The 17,831-nt window shown below is 38.5% G+C and overlaps 1 long non-coding RNA gene across 1 annotated transcript; it reads right to left on the bottom strand.

Annotated features, from left to right (window-relative positions):
- Nucleotides 1-5,670: 5,670 nt before the first annotated feature.
- LOC127952240 (uncharacterized) lies at nucleotides 5,671-17,089 on the bottom strand. The gene is made up of 3 exons (XR_008152868.1): nucleotides 16,402-17,089; nucleotides 7,208-8,715; nucleotides 5,671-7,003 (listed from the first exon to the last, which is right to left on the bottom strand). It is a non-coding gene; the product is annotated as an uncharacterized LOC127952240 (long non-coding RNA).
- Nucleotides 17,090-17,831: the final 742 nt, after the last annotated feature.

Raw genomic sequence — 17,831 nt, 5'->3', positions numbered from 1 at the left:
CTCCATCACACTCTCACATGAGTCAAAACACTCATCTCTTCTGAAACCTGCTTTCTCATGTGGGACGACAGAGATTGCTTCAAATAGAAATATTCTAAACATTTAAAAAATATGATTGCAAAAATTGATGTACAATTCAATTCAATTCAAGTTTATTTGTACTGTGCTTTTTACAATACAAATCGTTACAAAGCAATTTTACAGAAAATTACGTTTTACAAGTGCATCACAAATATGATTCAGGCCAGTGTTGTGTTGATCATGAATCCTCATTATTCAGTCACTGACCTGTGAGAGGACTTCAAGAGGAACACAGTCCTGTCTGATGATCCTCTGGACACATTCATGACAGAACTGACAGAAACTCCAGTGATTTCAGTCCTGAATTCAGCAGCAGTCAGGTTGACTTTAAAGCTGTGAAAGAAGAGATGAAGGAGCTGAAGTTTTCATCGTATCAGTCAGCGTCACACATTACTCACGCTCAGGAAATCCTGATGTGTCAGGTGGAAAGTCCCTTCTGTTTAGAGGAAAACACTCTGAACCCTGAGAATCTGTGAGAGACACAGATGAACACAGCAGAGACTGTGGATGTTATCATGTATATGATCCACGGACGAAACCACACCTGGATCTATCTGTCCATCTTTACACAAACACACACAACACAAGATCTTTATTTATTCATTCCTCCAAAAAACTACAGTAAGGTCAGTGAGCATACCACAGATTTTGATGGTTTATAATAAGCATATTTTCAGCTAAAAATTAGGCTACATATTCACACATCACAGTCAGTTTATTTTTTACTTTTTTAAATAGACTAGTGAACCACAGTAATGTGAGAGCTGTATTACTGGGGTCTGAAGTAGCTCTGGACATCAGGTGCAGTCTGACCGCTGAATCGTTTGGCTTGTGTTTGGATGTAAGGAATGTGAACAGGTTTCAGATCCAGCTTTGTTTCTAGATCACAAGCTTTGGTGAACAGTTGTTGGAAGTGTTCATCTGTTCTCCTCTCGGGCATTATTTCCTTTCCCTGATACGGTCTGCTGACTGAACTCTCCAACTCCCCGATTATGTCCTGTGCCATTTCAAGACCAAGCACAGTGTTTCTCTTAAGGAGTTTTTCATGAAGTCCACTGGCCTTAACTGATGTATCATTTGTGCCACAGGATGCCATTTAACACCGTAAACACAGATTAATACGGTTTAAGAACTGCTTGAATAGCAGATGTTCAAACAGTGGGGCAAAGGGCTTCATAGAAATAAAGCAATGCTTTTACTATAATCCAGACTGGTTGAAGAAGAAGCCTAATTCCAATGAACTCCTCTCATGGCTGAAGATCAGAAGGCAGATGTATTCTTGTTCAACTCCTGGAGAGTCCTCGTCCCATCATTGATCAATGAAAACTGAACTGGCAAAGGATTGATTTCAGAGACTGTTTCTCTGACAGTGGATTTGTCCATATGCACATTACAGTTTTTCTCGATTGCTAACACACAATTCACCATTTCCTCACAACTATAAACACACTCAAAACTACACACCAACCTGTGCAAACTTCAAACCTCCAGGTCAAAGTCAAATAGTTTAGTCAAAAACATGACTCAAGGTGATACACAAATCTGTCAAATACACAGAGTACTTCACTGCCTGGAGAGCACTAGTGAGAGCACTTCAAACACTGTACGAAAACCTCCTTTTGCAGGTCAATGACTCTTACACTATACGATATAAACAGAGGAATGCAGACACTGAAAAATATAGCAATAAACTTTAAAATCTGTAAAGAGATCTTACCTATCCTAACTTATCTGGATCTCAGAGGCCTAAAACTCATTATATACAGCCAAGCTGAAATATATTAATGAATCTACCCCTTTTATGAAAATTATTCAAATCAGTTCTGGACTATATAAGGTTTAATGTAAGTACTTAATTACTTAAAATATGACATATTTACTGCCATTGAATAATATGTAATCCATAGAAAGGCAACTGTAATCTTGATGACCTAATGAGGTCAATAATAAACAGGTGCAAGAGACGATGAGATGACTATAAATCAAAGGCAAAATCTATTCAGACAAGTCACCAATCTTTAATACAAAGAAAACCCTGAACAGATTGGACCGTATGTGTGAGTGTGTGTGTGTGTGTGTGTGTGTGTAAACACGTGACGTGTTAAAGGTTTTGAGAAACGTGTCTTTGTTTCAGGAACTGTATGAATGGTTTGGAAAATTTTGTCAAACTAATGAGGCCTAATCTCTCCTCTGTCAGTCTGGATCCCACATTCACAGAAGATAAGAAATAAAAGACTATAACAAGAGTTTTAGATCTAAAGGAAACGCTAACCGTGCATCCCTGAAAGGCCTAATACAGCAAAGACATTTACAATATATAAACACATTCGCTATGAATACTATACATCATTCAAAAACAAACCAAAAACTTCCTTCACATTAAACACAGCACCTAACGTCCCTTATTTTCAACCCGATCTCATAAAAGTGCGTATCAATAGCACGAGTTTACGTTTCGATTTGACTAAAATGGACTGTCGCTCATATGATACACAGTGTGTACGTTTAGGGTTGTGTGTAGATGCGCATCATATGTGTGTGGAAACTGTGAATTATATGTGCACCAAACACATGATTATCATCACGCCAAGTCCATTTTTACATGTTAATACCCCGAGTTTCTGTCTATGTGCATTTTTATGAGACTGGGCTCGGTTATTTTCGACTGTGACACACAGGCAACAGTCAGTCAGGCAATAATACAATTAATAAAAACAGAAAAGAATACCATCATTAAAACATACCCATTAGAGCGAGTTCAACTAGTTTCTCTCTGAATCATTTGTTCTGTTCTGCCGCATCGACTCAAACATGAATCACAAACAACTCAAGTAGTGAAGAAGTGAAAGAGCACTCTATTAATTTATTGAAATCTGTGACCTTTACCCATTCTAATAATTTAAAAACATTTCATGAATTTCTTAATAAATTGTGGAAGGACAAACCGGTCTCATACTGGCTTGATCTTCTGTTAATGTCACCAGCGACCATTCTCTGCCGAGAAGAGCGGAAGTGAAAGTGCAAACAAACTTTACCACTTCCTCATACAGCGCTGGGCTACACACACACACACACACACTCCAGTGAATCCACACGCTGTGCTTAAAGATCTCCAGATCCAGATGCAGAAGAGACGAGCCAACCACTCGAAATAACACTGGACAATATTAAAAAGAAAGAAAGAAAGAACATCGATCGTGAAAACAGTAATATGAAACATAAAGCAGATGCAGTAGCGATGCACAAAGAAAAGAGAGAAAAAAAAACAACATTAAATAATTATTGAATAGGAAAAATACATCATTAATAATAATAAATAAATGTAAGGAATATCACCCCATAAAGAGATTGGGTCACAGTGTTGATTAATGATTGTACTGCTTTCCTCTGTGCATACATTTCAAGTACAATTATAGCTGTATTATTTGTGTCCCTTCAAAAGTTGCACTTGAGTAATTTTTTTTTTTTTTTTTAATGGTTAAAAGTTGATGGTTTGTAATGTTTGTGATGTATTTGTATTGGGGAGCATTAAAGTTTCTGAGATGGTTTGTTTCTCAGATTTAGGAGCTAGTTGTAGTGCTAAAACGCTTTGTGAAATAATCTTTCACAAAGTCCTAAAATTATGAGTCCTACATTTGACACGACCGTTATTTTAAGTATTGTTATTTTTGATATTTTCTCTTAAATCGGCAAGTTATGAGCGACTTTTAGCCTTAGGATGTTTTGTGAGTACTGGCCCTGGATCTGAATCTATCCATTGCAATTAAATGTTCCTGTTGTTTTAAATTTGACATTTACATTAACATGAAAAAAAGGTAAAAATAAGTTTTCATTTTAAATATAGAAATGATGTAGTAAACTCAAGTTGCTTCAGTCCAGTTTATCTTAAATTTAGTTTATAAAAATCATTAAAGACTTCTTGAACAAAAACAACAACAAACTTGACTTGATTGAAAAACTATAAACTATCAGTCAGAGGACAGAAGGCATGACGTAGACTGTGTACAACAAGGAGTTGTGTTCATATTGATCATTTATAGGCCCTGGGAATCTGTGTATTAAATATGATGCCGTACATGGGGTTTTAATAAATAGGCAGATACTTATTGTTCAACAGAATTTGACAAATAATTTAATTTCAGTTAATTGGCAAAGCGGAAACGTGTCTTGGGGGATACAAACATTAAAATAAAGAAAATAAATGTTTGAAAAAAAAAAAAAAGATGATACACTGTAAAACCCGACAAGTAAACTTAACTCAAACCGTTTGAGGAAACCGATTGCCTTAAACCATTAAGTTTTAAAACTAACAGTTATAAGTACTCTGAACTTAATTCAGTTGAGTTGACTGAAAGAAGATATACATTGCATTTAAGTAATTAAGTGATTAACTAAGTGCTGATTGTGAATTTGTGATGAACAGCTGCTGTTAACAAACAGAATCACAGAAGAAAAGAGAAACACAAGAACTACTACAACTGACTTCAGACACAGCCTTAGATGAAATAAACTGAAATAAAATACATGAAATCTCTCAAGATCTGATTAAACAACCCACAAACAGCATCAGCAGCTCCACTTATTAATAACCAGACTGACTTTATTTCTGTCAGACGTCTACAGAAGATCTTATTGAGAATGAACTAAGGTTTAGATGTTGATTTATTGTTTCATTTGAAGTAACCATGTTAGAGATCAGAGTTTGCTTTAGTTGGGCTCTTGACCCTTGACTTCTGTCTTAGTCTTTTCTCTGGCTGTTATAACTGTGTGTTTCTAAAACATATTTGTTGTAACTCAAAAGCCCAGAAGAAATGCCATCAGGTGTTAACAAAATACACCGTTATTTTTGCTCATAAAGATGAGAGATATTCATGGCTCGGATCTGTAAAAGGTCTATTACTTGTGTGCACTCACAATATCAGGATGGCTTTCTGCAGAGGTTTGCAAGAGCTGGTGTGAATAAATATAGATTTAAACTCAAAGAGACAGGATAGTCTGCGCATGACCTGATATTTTATTCGGACCCAGAATACAGCGAGATGAACATCACAGAGCGCTAAACTCTCATGCAGAGAGAGAGAGAGAGAGAGTGTGTGTGTGTGTGTGTGTGTGTGTGTGTGTGTGTGTGTGTGTGTGTTTCACTCATACTCGAAGCCGGAGCGCGCTCTCGCGCTGATAGTGATAATCAGGAAAAATATGGGCAACAGCGTCCACTATTGTTCACCATCATTATTGTTTTCACAGAAAAACCCTTCTATGAGAAAAATGCTATTATTATACAAACTATTCTGCCTTATTATGTGATAAAAAAGTGTTTGTAGTATACAGTGGGCCTCGAAAGTTTGGGCACCCCTTGCAGAATCTGTGAAAATATGAGTAATTTTCAAAAAATAAGAGAGATCATACTAAATGCATGTTATGTTTTATTTAGTACTGTCCTGAGTTAGATATTGTACATAAAATATTTTAAAATTTATTCCACAAATTTATTCCAAAAAAAAATTCTGAAATTATTAAAATAACCCTACTCAAAAGTTTGGGAACCCTTGGTTCTTAGTACTGTGTTCTGTTACCTGATGATCCTCGACTGTCTTTCTGTTTTGTGATGGTTCATGAGTCCCTTGTTTGTTCTGAACAGTTAAACTGAGCAGCGTTCTTCAGAAACATCTTTAAGCTCCTGCAGATTCTTCAGTTTTCCAACATCTTTGCATATTTGAACCCTTTCCAGCAGTGACTTTATGATTTTGAGATGCATCTTATCAGACTGAGGACATTTGAGGGACTCAAACACAACTATTTAAAAAGATTCAAACATTCACTGATGCTCCGGAAGGAAACAAGATGCAGACGAGGCTTCTTTAAAAACATTAAAAATCGAGGACATATATATACTGAGGACATTTAAGGGACTCAGATATATATAATGTTGTATTGTAATTTCTGTCCCCCTCACTTCTGAAAAGCTGCTTGGACACAAGATGATAGAAGATTGCAGGCCTCTGTCAGAATGAATGAAGTGTTTCTGTGTGCTTTGCTGCATTAGACCGGCCCACTTTAGATCATAACTGACTATATTAAAATAATGTCATTAAAGCCTCAGTATACAAGTCTGACATTTTCGAACTAAAATTTTAATGCAACCATATATCCTATGAATGAATGAAAATGCATCTTTTTTGAAGATCCCGGTCTCATGAAAATGTGTATAAATAGTAGCTACTGCAAATAAAACAAAAACTCGTGGTATTGATACGCAAAAATAGACTTTGGCGTGAATATGATACGCATCTACCGCACAATTCTAATCTGCGAAGCAAAGATTCAGTGTTTGCCTGGCTTGCTCGATGTTGAGCACATTATCAATAAGTTGTGTGTGATCGCATATATTTATTTGGTGAAATCAAACCGCGCTCGTGACGCGCGAGCAGCAGGAAGAGGATTTCAGCTTATAAACCTTCCTCAAACTAACGGCTGAGTTCACGAATAAATCAATAATGTGTGTAAAGCGGATGATGAATCGTGTGTTGAGAATGTGTTCTTCATCCGGTACATGTCTGTGAACACGGTGCAGTCTGCGCTCACGCGGGACTCTCTGATGCTTTAATCACGGGACGATTCCGTCTCACACGGAGCGATGAAAAACCCTATCATTAACTTGACGCTAGATGGCGCTATGGAGTTATTCTCGTTGTGAAATATCCTACTCGATCATATCTAAAGAGTCTGACTGGATGGACTGTAAATATGTTTGTGTTGTTGTAGAAGGAATCTGTTCTCTGCAGCTTGTCCACTACGGAGCTCCAGCAAGAAGTGAGACAGGAGACAGATGGCTGTTCAGTGCTTTATATCTTCAGGATGTGACTCTACATCATCCAGCATTATACACTTCTTACATGAACAGAGGTGGCCAATGTGCTTTAGTCTGAAATAAACAAAAGAAACATCAGAATACACAGTAACAACATTTATCTCAGTAAACATCTTCTCTATACATTGATATTAAATACCACTCGAGAAATCGTGCGCGCGCATCATCAAGTATAAACTACAATATGCACTGATGACAATAATCAGATATGCTGTGGCAATATTATTCCAATATGACAGATAAAGAAAGATAAATTACCTTTCGTTCATGCACGCACATGTATCACTCTTTGAAATAGCGGCAGAGAAACGAAACCGAAAGTAAACTTGAACCGCTCTGACAGACTGCAGTCAGCGCTGTGCACGCGCACAGCTACGTCACGCGCAGATTTACGTCACACGCACGTCGACGAGACTACTTTTACAAACCAAAAAGAATTTAGTACAGTAATCATTGGCTTGTTCAACAAACATGAACAAAACATACAGTTTCTGAAACTGGTCTATGATCATTACTGACTCACATTCATATGGCATGCATTGGTCATTAAAATCCTATCAAACAGAATGCATCAAATGACAAATAATAATTGATAATATTTATTTATATACCAAAACTTATAAATAGCGATGTTATCTCACCAGCAAAACAACTGACAATGAACTAATGTCTGGTTTCTCTCTGAGGGCCAGTCGATGATCCCGGGAAGAGTCACACTCTTTATTATATGGACAACAATAATAATATCACTAAGAATATGTTTAAAATAACATTTGAAACACCTGTGTAATATGATCATGCATCGTGTATTATATTCTACAAAGTACTGACAACAGCAAATTTGGTGTTATTTATATTAGATCTGATCGGGTACAATCATTTGAAGACCGAGAGCGAATCATCAGTGAGAGAAACACAGACACAATCTACAGACTAGTAACTGAGAGAATCATCCTCTGACTGTGATGTGATTGTGATGCATCTGTCTGTTAATGAAGGAGCTTCGGAACGCGTCACACAGACTGACTGTGCGTTCACACGAATCACACCGCCGGCGTCGAGAGCGTCAACGTGGCCGGAAGTAATTCATTTTCAATGTGAGCCGACGTCGAGCAGCGGCGAGGAGCGTCGAAGAGAGTTGAAATCAAGGCAACTTTATGGAAATGAGCTATGACGCGGTTGGGCAGCAACCAATCGGAACGTAGAAGTCCACCGCTTGAGAGGATTCCAGAGAACGCAGCATAATATATGATGTTTCCCTGTTTGCGTACAGGGAAATAAAAAATAAATGAAAAGTGATACGTGGACCAAGGTGTCTGAGATTGTTCATTTTCCTGGTGAGTTGCTGATGTGCAGTAACGTTATAGGAATAATAATCTAATGATATAATAACAGTACTGTAGTCCCAGTTAACTTTTAAACACATTTCCCTGATTATACTTACATTAAGTAATGTTTATACTTGATTATATTTACCTAAGTAGCATTTTCAATGCAAGACTTTTACTTTTACTCGACGCCGGTGGTGTGAACGCACACTGAGAGTGATGCTCTGAGCTGCGTGGGGTGATAGTGGGGGGTTAGTTCAACTATTTAGTGTGTCCCGAGATTAATGTCACTATCTTTAGTTTCGGGACACAGCAAGCTGACGTCACAGAGCTCGCTAACGCTGCGCTGGAGCTCACCGCACACACTCCAGCCCGAGACCGGACTGAGACACAGTTTCACACCGGGGAATCTCTCACTCATCCAGGACGACATTATACCTTGTTTAGGCCACAACAGCCGGACAGCGAGCCACTATCATACATATTAGTACATTAACGGTAGTTATTCGTACCCTTCGGGGTAAAAAAGGATGTGTAATATTTATAACATAATCGATATAACAATATTTCATAGTGCTCTGCGTGTATAGGCACAATAAAAGGATAGAAGCTAAATGAGCCCGAGTCCCACCCAAGCCCGATCTGAAAGCAAAAATTGTCCCGAACCGGACACGCCCCCCCACACCACCCCACTTTTATCATCACGGAAATTCGTCCTCCGCACGTTCTCGGTCAAGTGTGTTCGTATAGAGGTTTTTAAGAGCTGGTGTGAATAAATATAGATTTATACTCAAAGAGACAGGATAGTCTGCGCATGACCTGATATTTCTTTCGGACCCAGAATACAGCTAGATGAACATCACAGAGCGCTAAACTCTCCTGAAGTGTGTGTTTCATTCAGGCCCGAATACAGACCTTTTGAGGGGCATGTGCTGAAACTGAAAAAGGGCACCCCCCCCCCCCCCTTTTTATATCAAGATTATTTAGTAAGCCTGCATAAAAGGAAGAAATGGTCACATCTTCATGACAAATTCAATAACACAAAATAATAGTCTCAAAAGCTTTAGATTTATTCACGATTAATAACAACCATAATAATAATATTAGATAATATAGATAAACAGGGTTTTAAGGGCTTCTTTAAACCTAATACAACAGCAACCTTCTGTGAGCCATGTATCTGGCAAAAATTTGATACTGTGGTGGACCAGGGATGTTGGTCTCTTGAAGGTCTCTTATTCACTACACTTTCCCTAAAATAAGCCAGCAATGAAAAAATTAATAAAAATAGTGAAAAGTACAGTTGCAGTGAAAAGCATTTCTGAAGGATCACGTGACACTGTAATGTAAGTAATGATGCTGAAAATTCAGCTTTGATCACAAAAATAAATTACATTTTAAAATATTCAAATAGAAAACAGTTATTTAAAATTGTAAAAATATTACACAATATTACTGATTTTGCTGTATTTTGGATCAAATAAATGAAGCCTTGGAATGAATCACGAATTACATTCTGCATGATAAAATATAAAGATTTCAGTGATCTTCTGTAATTTTTTTTTTTTTAGTTACTACTACATTACTGTAGTAAAACAATGTTTTACAACATTTTAAACATGTGAGAACGAGTGGTGAGTATACCATAACATGATTAGCCTAAATGTTAATAAATTAAGTGTATCAGCAATCATAAATCAAAAAAGAAATTTATTATCAGGTGACGAGGATCACTCGTCGCTTTATGTAAGTTCCAGTACGAAACAGCGCGGGGGCGCACCTGTTATGATTTTCCGATGGTAAAAACAAATTATATGTTGTTGTATTACTTATCAATATATCGTTTTTGACCAGCGAATGTGTGCAAAAGTGATTTTTTTTTCTGTCCGTCATTAAAACGGCGACGGCGCCTGCCGCTGCTGGCATCACATTACATTTTCTTCTAGGTTACAAATTAGTTTTTGTAGCTATATAGACGGATTCATTGATTCAATGAATATAGAGGGGGCGGAGTTATCAGCTTACTGACCGCTTGAGGATCGAATAAGATTTACACAAGCTCGTTTTAAGAACTTTCATTTGCTAAATATTTGTAAAACAGACAGACAGACGTAAATGGTGACCGATAGCATTGATAAAAAAATAAATAAAAAAACCACCACCAAAAAAAGGGCACTTCGGAGTATAAGGGCAAAAAGGGCATGTGCTCTGCACAGGTTGAGCCCTACCTACCTGTGCACGTGCCTGGTTTCATTTATACTCGAAGCCGGAGCGCGCTCTCGCGCTGATAGTGAAATCAGGAAACTCCTAATATGGGCAACAGCGTCCAGCTATCACTGTTTTCACAGAAAAACCTTCTATGAGAAAAACAGACACTTATTTATATTATTTATATTAGATCTGATCGGGTACAATCATCTGAAGACCGAGAGCGAATCATCAGTGAGAGAAACACAGACACAATCTACAGACTACAACTGAGAGAATCCTCCTCTGACTGTGATGTGATTGTGATGCATCTGTCTGTTAATGAAGGAGCTTCGGGACGCGTCACACAGACTGAGAGAGATGCTCTGAGCTGCGTGGGGTGATAGTGAGGGGTTAGTTCAACTATTTAGTGTGTCCCGAGATTAATGTCACTATCTTTAGTTTCGGGACACAGCAAGCTGACGTCACAGAGCTCGCTAACGCTGCGCTGGAGCTCACCGCACACACTCCAGCCCGAGACCGGACTGAGACACAGTTTCACACCGGGGAATCTCTCACTCATCCAGGACGACATTATACCTTGTTTGGGCCACAACAGCCGGACAGCGTGCCACTATCATACATATTAGTACATTAACGGTAGTTAGAATAAATATGTCATTTTAAGGGTCCTTTTCCAGTGACAAGCTGTTGTACACCTAGGGTACAATTCTGGCCCCTTATCTCCTGTATATAGCCTATACATACACAACAATTTCTGAAACCAGACAACCCTATTTTTTTTTCTTACCTGTAATTTCTTCACCAGCAGCTCTAGTGTTATGAACAGAGCTGTGTAATGTTGTATTAACAGATGTATTTTTCACAAGTCTGAACTTCATTATCTCTAATCTCTTCAGCTCCTGACTCCTCCCCTTCCGCCAGCACAGAGAGTAACGCTCGGCGCATGCGCTCTGGGTCCGGGACAAACCAATATACACAGAGCTTTGATCTCGAGACAGCAAGCAGTTTTGGCCCAGATCCGGCCCACATCTGGTCCATATGGGTTTCACACGGGACAGATGTGGGCCGGATCTGGGCCGAAACTGTTTGCTGTCTGGGGAATTACTACTTTAAAACGAAACAATTCAAAACAAAAACGTTTTCATAAAAAAAATCCCTAAGATGCATTTCTCTTTAAAGGCGAAGCTAACGAGATGGGAGTCAGGATCATCATCAAATGCGTGGATGATCCAAAATGCAGCTTTTCCCGAAGCATTGGGAACTTTTAGCAAATCCCGACTCTCCAACTTCTCCCTGTATGCTAATGTGTGCTTATATGCATTGCAGATTGCTTAGGGGATGTATAATATTTATAACATAATCGATTTAACAATATTTCCTAGTACTCTGCGCGTATATGGGCACAATAAAAGGACAGAAGCTAAATGAGTCCGAGTCCCACCCAAGCCCGATCTTTAAGAAAGAAAAAAAACAACATAAAAAATAACTGTCCCGAGGACATGATCAGTAAGTTGTGTGCGATCGCATATATTTATTTGGTGAAATCAAACCGCGCTCGTGACGCGCGAGCAGCAGGGAGAGGATTTCAGCTTATAAACCTATCTCAAACTAACGGCTGAGTTCACGAATAAATCAATAATGTGTGTAAACGGATGATGAATCGTGTGTTGAGAATGTGTTCTTCATCCGGTACATGTCTGTGAACACGGTGCAGTCTGCGCTCACGCGGGACTCTCTGATGCTTTAATCACGGGACGATTCCGTCTCACATGGAGCGATGAAAAACCCTATCATTAACTTACAGACTACACTCTGTGTAAATAACAGATAAAAGAGTGTGCTGCTGTGAGTCCAGGCAGTCTAACCCCGGGCCTCGTGCCAAACAACACACACCGACCCACCGGGAATCATCCCGGATCTCCCGAGGAACCAGTCCGGGCCCGGCAGAAGATCCGTGTTTCTCAAGCTCTGGATTGTCTGACAGCACAGCTTCAGCTCATGTGAGGTAATGTGAGTGAATCAGACCCATCAGACACCAAAGAACAGAAGAAGAGCTGAAGTGTGTTTGACTGCACTCTCGCTCTGTCTGGAGATGCTGAAGATCAGCTCTTCGAGTCTGGGACAAATGATCATCTGCTCCTCACTTTTCTCTTTTCAGAAGAAGAGTCCAGAACGAGCTGGAGTCTGATGTGAGAAGAAGAAGAAGAAGAAGAGATGAAGCACAGCTTCCTTCAGTCGTGTGTCAGAGATCTCTTCATGCTCAGATTCAATCATCGTCAGTAAAAGCACTGATTCATCAGCTCAGATTGACCCAATCTGACACAGCTCATGCTTTCAGCATTATTGCAGCGCTTGAGAAGTTCAGTGTTTGTTCAGATTCATGTTTTCTGTTTAGAGATCATATCTGAAGCATTGCTCTCAAAGATGTTTTAAAGAAGCACATTACTATCTGCTGTCAACATGATGGAAATATGACATCAGCGCAGTTTTCATCTTCATTCATTTATGTTTTAATAAACTTCAAAGGTGTGGTGTGGAAATTATTTTTATACTTAGATATCAAAGCTGTTTCTATTGATCATGATCTGGAAGCAAAAGATTCAAGAATGAGCTGCAAATGATCAGGAAAACAGGTTTACATTATGGGTTTTCATTTGAATGATTTAATCTTGAGGAAGCATGCAATGTGTTTATTACAATACTCCAGATCCGCAGATTTAATATTACTGTACTGTTTCAATCAGAAATGTGCCGTGATCAAATCTCATTCTCAGTTTGTTCTTGTTATTATTCATCTTTTATTTTATGAGAGAATAATTACTGCTGTATTTGTGTAGGTTTTTCTTCTTAGATTTAGATCTGTGTCACAGTTAATCTGACCAATAGATGGAGCCACAGCATTATTTCAGAAAGAAATGTATTTAGTTCTCAAAGCAAACATTTATTTACATCTATTTAGTGTTGCTTTAACTCAAAACTGTTGTTGTTTTTTCAGTATACACAACATTAATTAATTAACTAAATAACATTAATTAATTTGTCTCTTTAATGTTTACTTGGCTATATGAAATATTACCATAACCAATCTTTACCTAATTCAGTTTGCTGCATTAAATTATTTTAATCTTTATATCTTGGTGCCTTTGCATTAATATATATTTTCTTAATATAATATATTTATTTGTCATTAATTAATGCAAGGGCTGTGGATTTATTGTGTGTAAGAAATCATATTTCTGTGTTTATCTACTGGTCCCGACAGTTCATATCCTAAAATAAAATAAAGAAATAAAGAGAGACACAACACATGAAGCTGGAGATAAGAACAGCGGAGTAGAACTAAACACACTTCTTTCAGAAATACTGATCAGATCAGCTGTAAAACACAGCTCTAATCTCAATCATGATACAGACTGATCCTGTCTGTGGAAACCAGATCAAGTCTGTTTTCTACATCAAATCATCCTTCATCAAGACCTAGAACATTATATATAATCTCATATCTTTAACACTGACTGAGTAAGGCCGTGTCAAATATTGTAATAGTGAAAGTAATACAGCAGTAATTATTCTCTCATATAATAAAAGATAAATAATAACAAGAACAAACCGAGAATGAGATTTGATCACAGCACATTTCTGATTGAAACAGTGCAGTAATATTAAATCTGCGGATCTGGAGTATTGTAATAAACACATTGCATGTTTCCTCAGGATTAAATCATTCAAATGAAAACCCATAATGTAAACCTGTTTTCCTGATCATTTGCAGCTCATTCTTGAATCTTTTGCTTCCAGATCATGATCAATAGAAACAGCTCTGATCTCTAAGTATTAAAATAATTTCCACACCACACCTTTGAAGTTTATTAAAACAGAAATAAATGAAGATGAAAACTGCGCTGATGTCATATTTCCATCATGTTGACAGCAGATAGTAATGTGCTTCTTTAAAACATCTTTGAGAGCAATGCTTCAGATATGATCTCTAAACAGAAAACATGAATCTGAACAAACACTGAACTTCTCAAGCGCTGCAATAATGCTAAAAGCATGAGCTGTGTCAGATTGGGTCAATCTGAGCTGATGAATCAGTGCTTTTACTGACGATGATTGAATCTGAGCATGAAGAGATCTCTGACACACGACTGAAGGAAGCTGTGCTTCATCTCTTCTTCTTCTTCTTCTTCTCACATCAGACTCCAGCTCGTTCTGGACTCTTCTTCTGAAAAGAGAAAAGTGAGGAGCAGATGATCATTTGTCCCAGACTCGAAGAGCTGATCTTCAGCATCTCCAGACAGAGCGAGAGTGCAGTCAAACACAGACAAGAAAACACAGTTAGTGCACCGTCACTTCTGACATGTTTCTGGGACTCAGTCAGTGTCTGGTGAAATAACAGTTTATAAATCATCTCTCATCTCGACCAATCACGAGAGGGAATGAATGAATGAATGAATGAATGAATGAATGAATGAATGAATGAATGAATGAATGAGTGAAGGCCAGTGGAGTCTCTTCCTCTACAAACTCGTCCCAAACACTTTCTGAAACAAACCACACAACATCAGTTCACCAGTGAGGGGGAAATTAATGAAAACTGTCACCAAATGATCCTGACAGAAGCAGACGATTCGTCTTTAGAAAGATTTCAGAAGTCTTCAGCATCAATATTTTATTTACGAGTAAAAGTTACCGTAATTTATTAATTTGTGTCAGAAGCGTGTGTCAGTGATGCAAATCCAAATAAATGTTGAATTATTTAATGTAAAGTGACAAAACACACTGTTCAGTCGCGACTGTTATATTTATTTGTTTCACTAAATTATTTGTTATTATTTTCCAGGAAATAATATAATGTGAGGAAATATGGGCGCAGTGCTTTTTCACACACTTTTTCATCTATCTATCTATCTATCTATCTATCTATCTATCTATCTATCTATCTATCTATCTATCTATCGGTCGCGTGCACATCGGACGCTAGATGGCGCTATGGAGTTATTCTCGTTGTGAAATATCCTACTCGATCATATCTAAAGAGTCTGACTGGATGGACTGTAAATATGGTTGTGTTGTTGTAGAAGGAATCTGTTCTCTGCAGCTTGTCCACTACGGAGCTCCAGCAAGAAGTGTGACAGGAGACAGATGGCTGTTCAGTGCTTTATATCTTCAGGATGTGACTCTACATCATCCAGCATTATACACTTCTTACATGAACAGAGGTGGCCAATGTGCTTTAATCTGAAATAAACAAAAGAAACATCAGAATACACAGTAACAACATTTATCTCAGTAAACATCTTCTCTATACATTGATGTTAAATACCACTCGAGAAATCGTGCACGCGCATCAGTTCTCCACATTCTGTATAAAGTGAACTATAATATGCACTGATGACAATAATCAGACATGCTGTGGCAATATTATTGCAGTATGACAGATAAGGAAAGATAAATTAACTTTCGTTCATGCTCAGCACGAGACTACTTTTACAAACCAATAAAAAATTCAGTACAGTTATCATTGGCTTGTTCAGCAAACATGAACAAAACATACAGTTTCTGAAACTGAGAGAAACACAGACACAATCTACAGACTATAACTGAGAGAATCCTCCTCTGACTGTGATGTGATTGTGATGCATCTGTCTGTTAATGAAGGAGCTTCGGGACGCGTCACACAGACTGAGAGAGATGCTCTGAGCTGCGTGGGGTGATAGTGGGGGGTTAGTTCAACTATTTAGTGTGTCCCGAGATTAATGTCACTATCTTTAGTTTCGGGACACAGCAAGCTGACGTCACAGAGCTCGCTAACGCTGCGCTGGAGCTCACCGCACACACTCCAGCCCGAGACCGGACTGAGACACAGTTTCACACCGGGGAATCTCACACTCATCCAGGACGACATTATACCTTGTTTGGGCCACAACAGCCGGACAGCGTGCCACTATCATACATATTAGTACATTAACGGTAGTTATTCGTACCCTTCGGGGTAAAAAAGGAACAAATATGTCTTTTTAAGGGTCCTGCTCCAGTGACCAGCTGTTGTACACCAAAGGGTTAGAGCTGAAGATCTTTGCCCGAACATCTTACGCGGGCTCGGGCTTGCGCTCCGGTTTGCGAGGTTAACGAGAGGTCATGTGATGTGTTTCGATTATAGCGCGAGAAACCAGCAACTAAAGCAAACTCTGAGGTGTGGAACAGTTTTAACCATGTTTATAATGAGAATAATGAGTGAATAATGACGCAGCATCAGTGAGCGCAGAAACACGCTGAAGACATCTACAGAGGATTCAATAATTTTCCAAAAAACATGTAGACCAAGCCTAATCTCTGTGAGTAATAAAAATTTTTTTTAATGATAACTAAATATTCCTTGAGTCTTAAATGCATAATGTGGACAGAGTATTTACGCTAATGTTGGCATTATTCTTTTACACCACAATTTCCGAACCCAGACAATATTTCTATGACCATCACATTAAAAAAGGTAATTCCTACATGTCATTTCTTCACCAGCAGTTGAAGAAAACAATGTTTGGTTTATAACAGATTTACATCATTATCATTAATTTAAGATGAATAGTAATTCTGAATCACTGACCTGGACTTCACGAGAGGAACACGGTTCTTCTGATGATTCTCGTGGCCACATTCATGACAGATGTCCAGAAAGATTTCAGTCTTGAATTCAACAGCAGTCAGTGCTGAAGAAGATATGAATGTCCTTGAGCTTATATTACAGTCGTGTCCCACATTACTCATGCTCAAATGTCAGCCGGAAAGTCAGAATATCATTCTCACCACGCACAAAATCACCCCCGTCCCGGCACGCACGCACGCACGCACGCACGCACGAGTTCTCCCCAGAGCACAGGAAACTGCAAGTCCACAGACGATAAGTGGGTGATTTACTGAGAAACAACAGTCATGTTGAGACTGCCGGGATTTATCCAGAAGACTGGGGGAATTGCCCCCCGCCGCGATCACTAGCGAGGGTGAACCCCCACCCGCCCAACATCAGCATCTCCGGATGTAGATTAGGCCTATAGTTCGCACGCGAGGGGTCTATAGAGAGATTTTCTGATGTTTTTTTTCTGATTTTCTGACTCAGAATACCAGGACGAGTGGAAACTACACAGGACTGAAATGACTCACTGTTTGTGTGAAATCTGTAGGTTTGAAAACACCCTGTTGTTTCTGCTAATAATGAGACGCTTTCTCAGAATGAGTCAGTTTCTCGTAAATTAGAAACGTTAGAAAAAAAGAGTGGGGGATTATATTGTTACGTTTATACATTTTAATAACTTTATTACATTTATGATGATCATAAAGTTATG

The sequence above is a fragment of the Carassius gibelio genome, chromosome B3 (genome assembly GCF_023724105.1).
Source record: "Carassius gibelio isolate Cgi1373 ecotype wild population from Czech Republic chromosome B3, carGib1.2-hapl.c, whole genome shotgun sequence".
NCBI classification, from domain to species: domain Eukaryota; kingdom Metazoa; phylum Chordata; class Actinopteri; order Cypriniformes; family Cyprinidae; genus Carassius; species Carassius gibelio.
The sequence above is the reverse complement of the archived record's forward strand: the minus strand, read 5'-3'. Positions and strand labels throughout refer to the sequence as shown.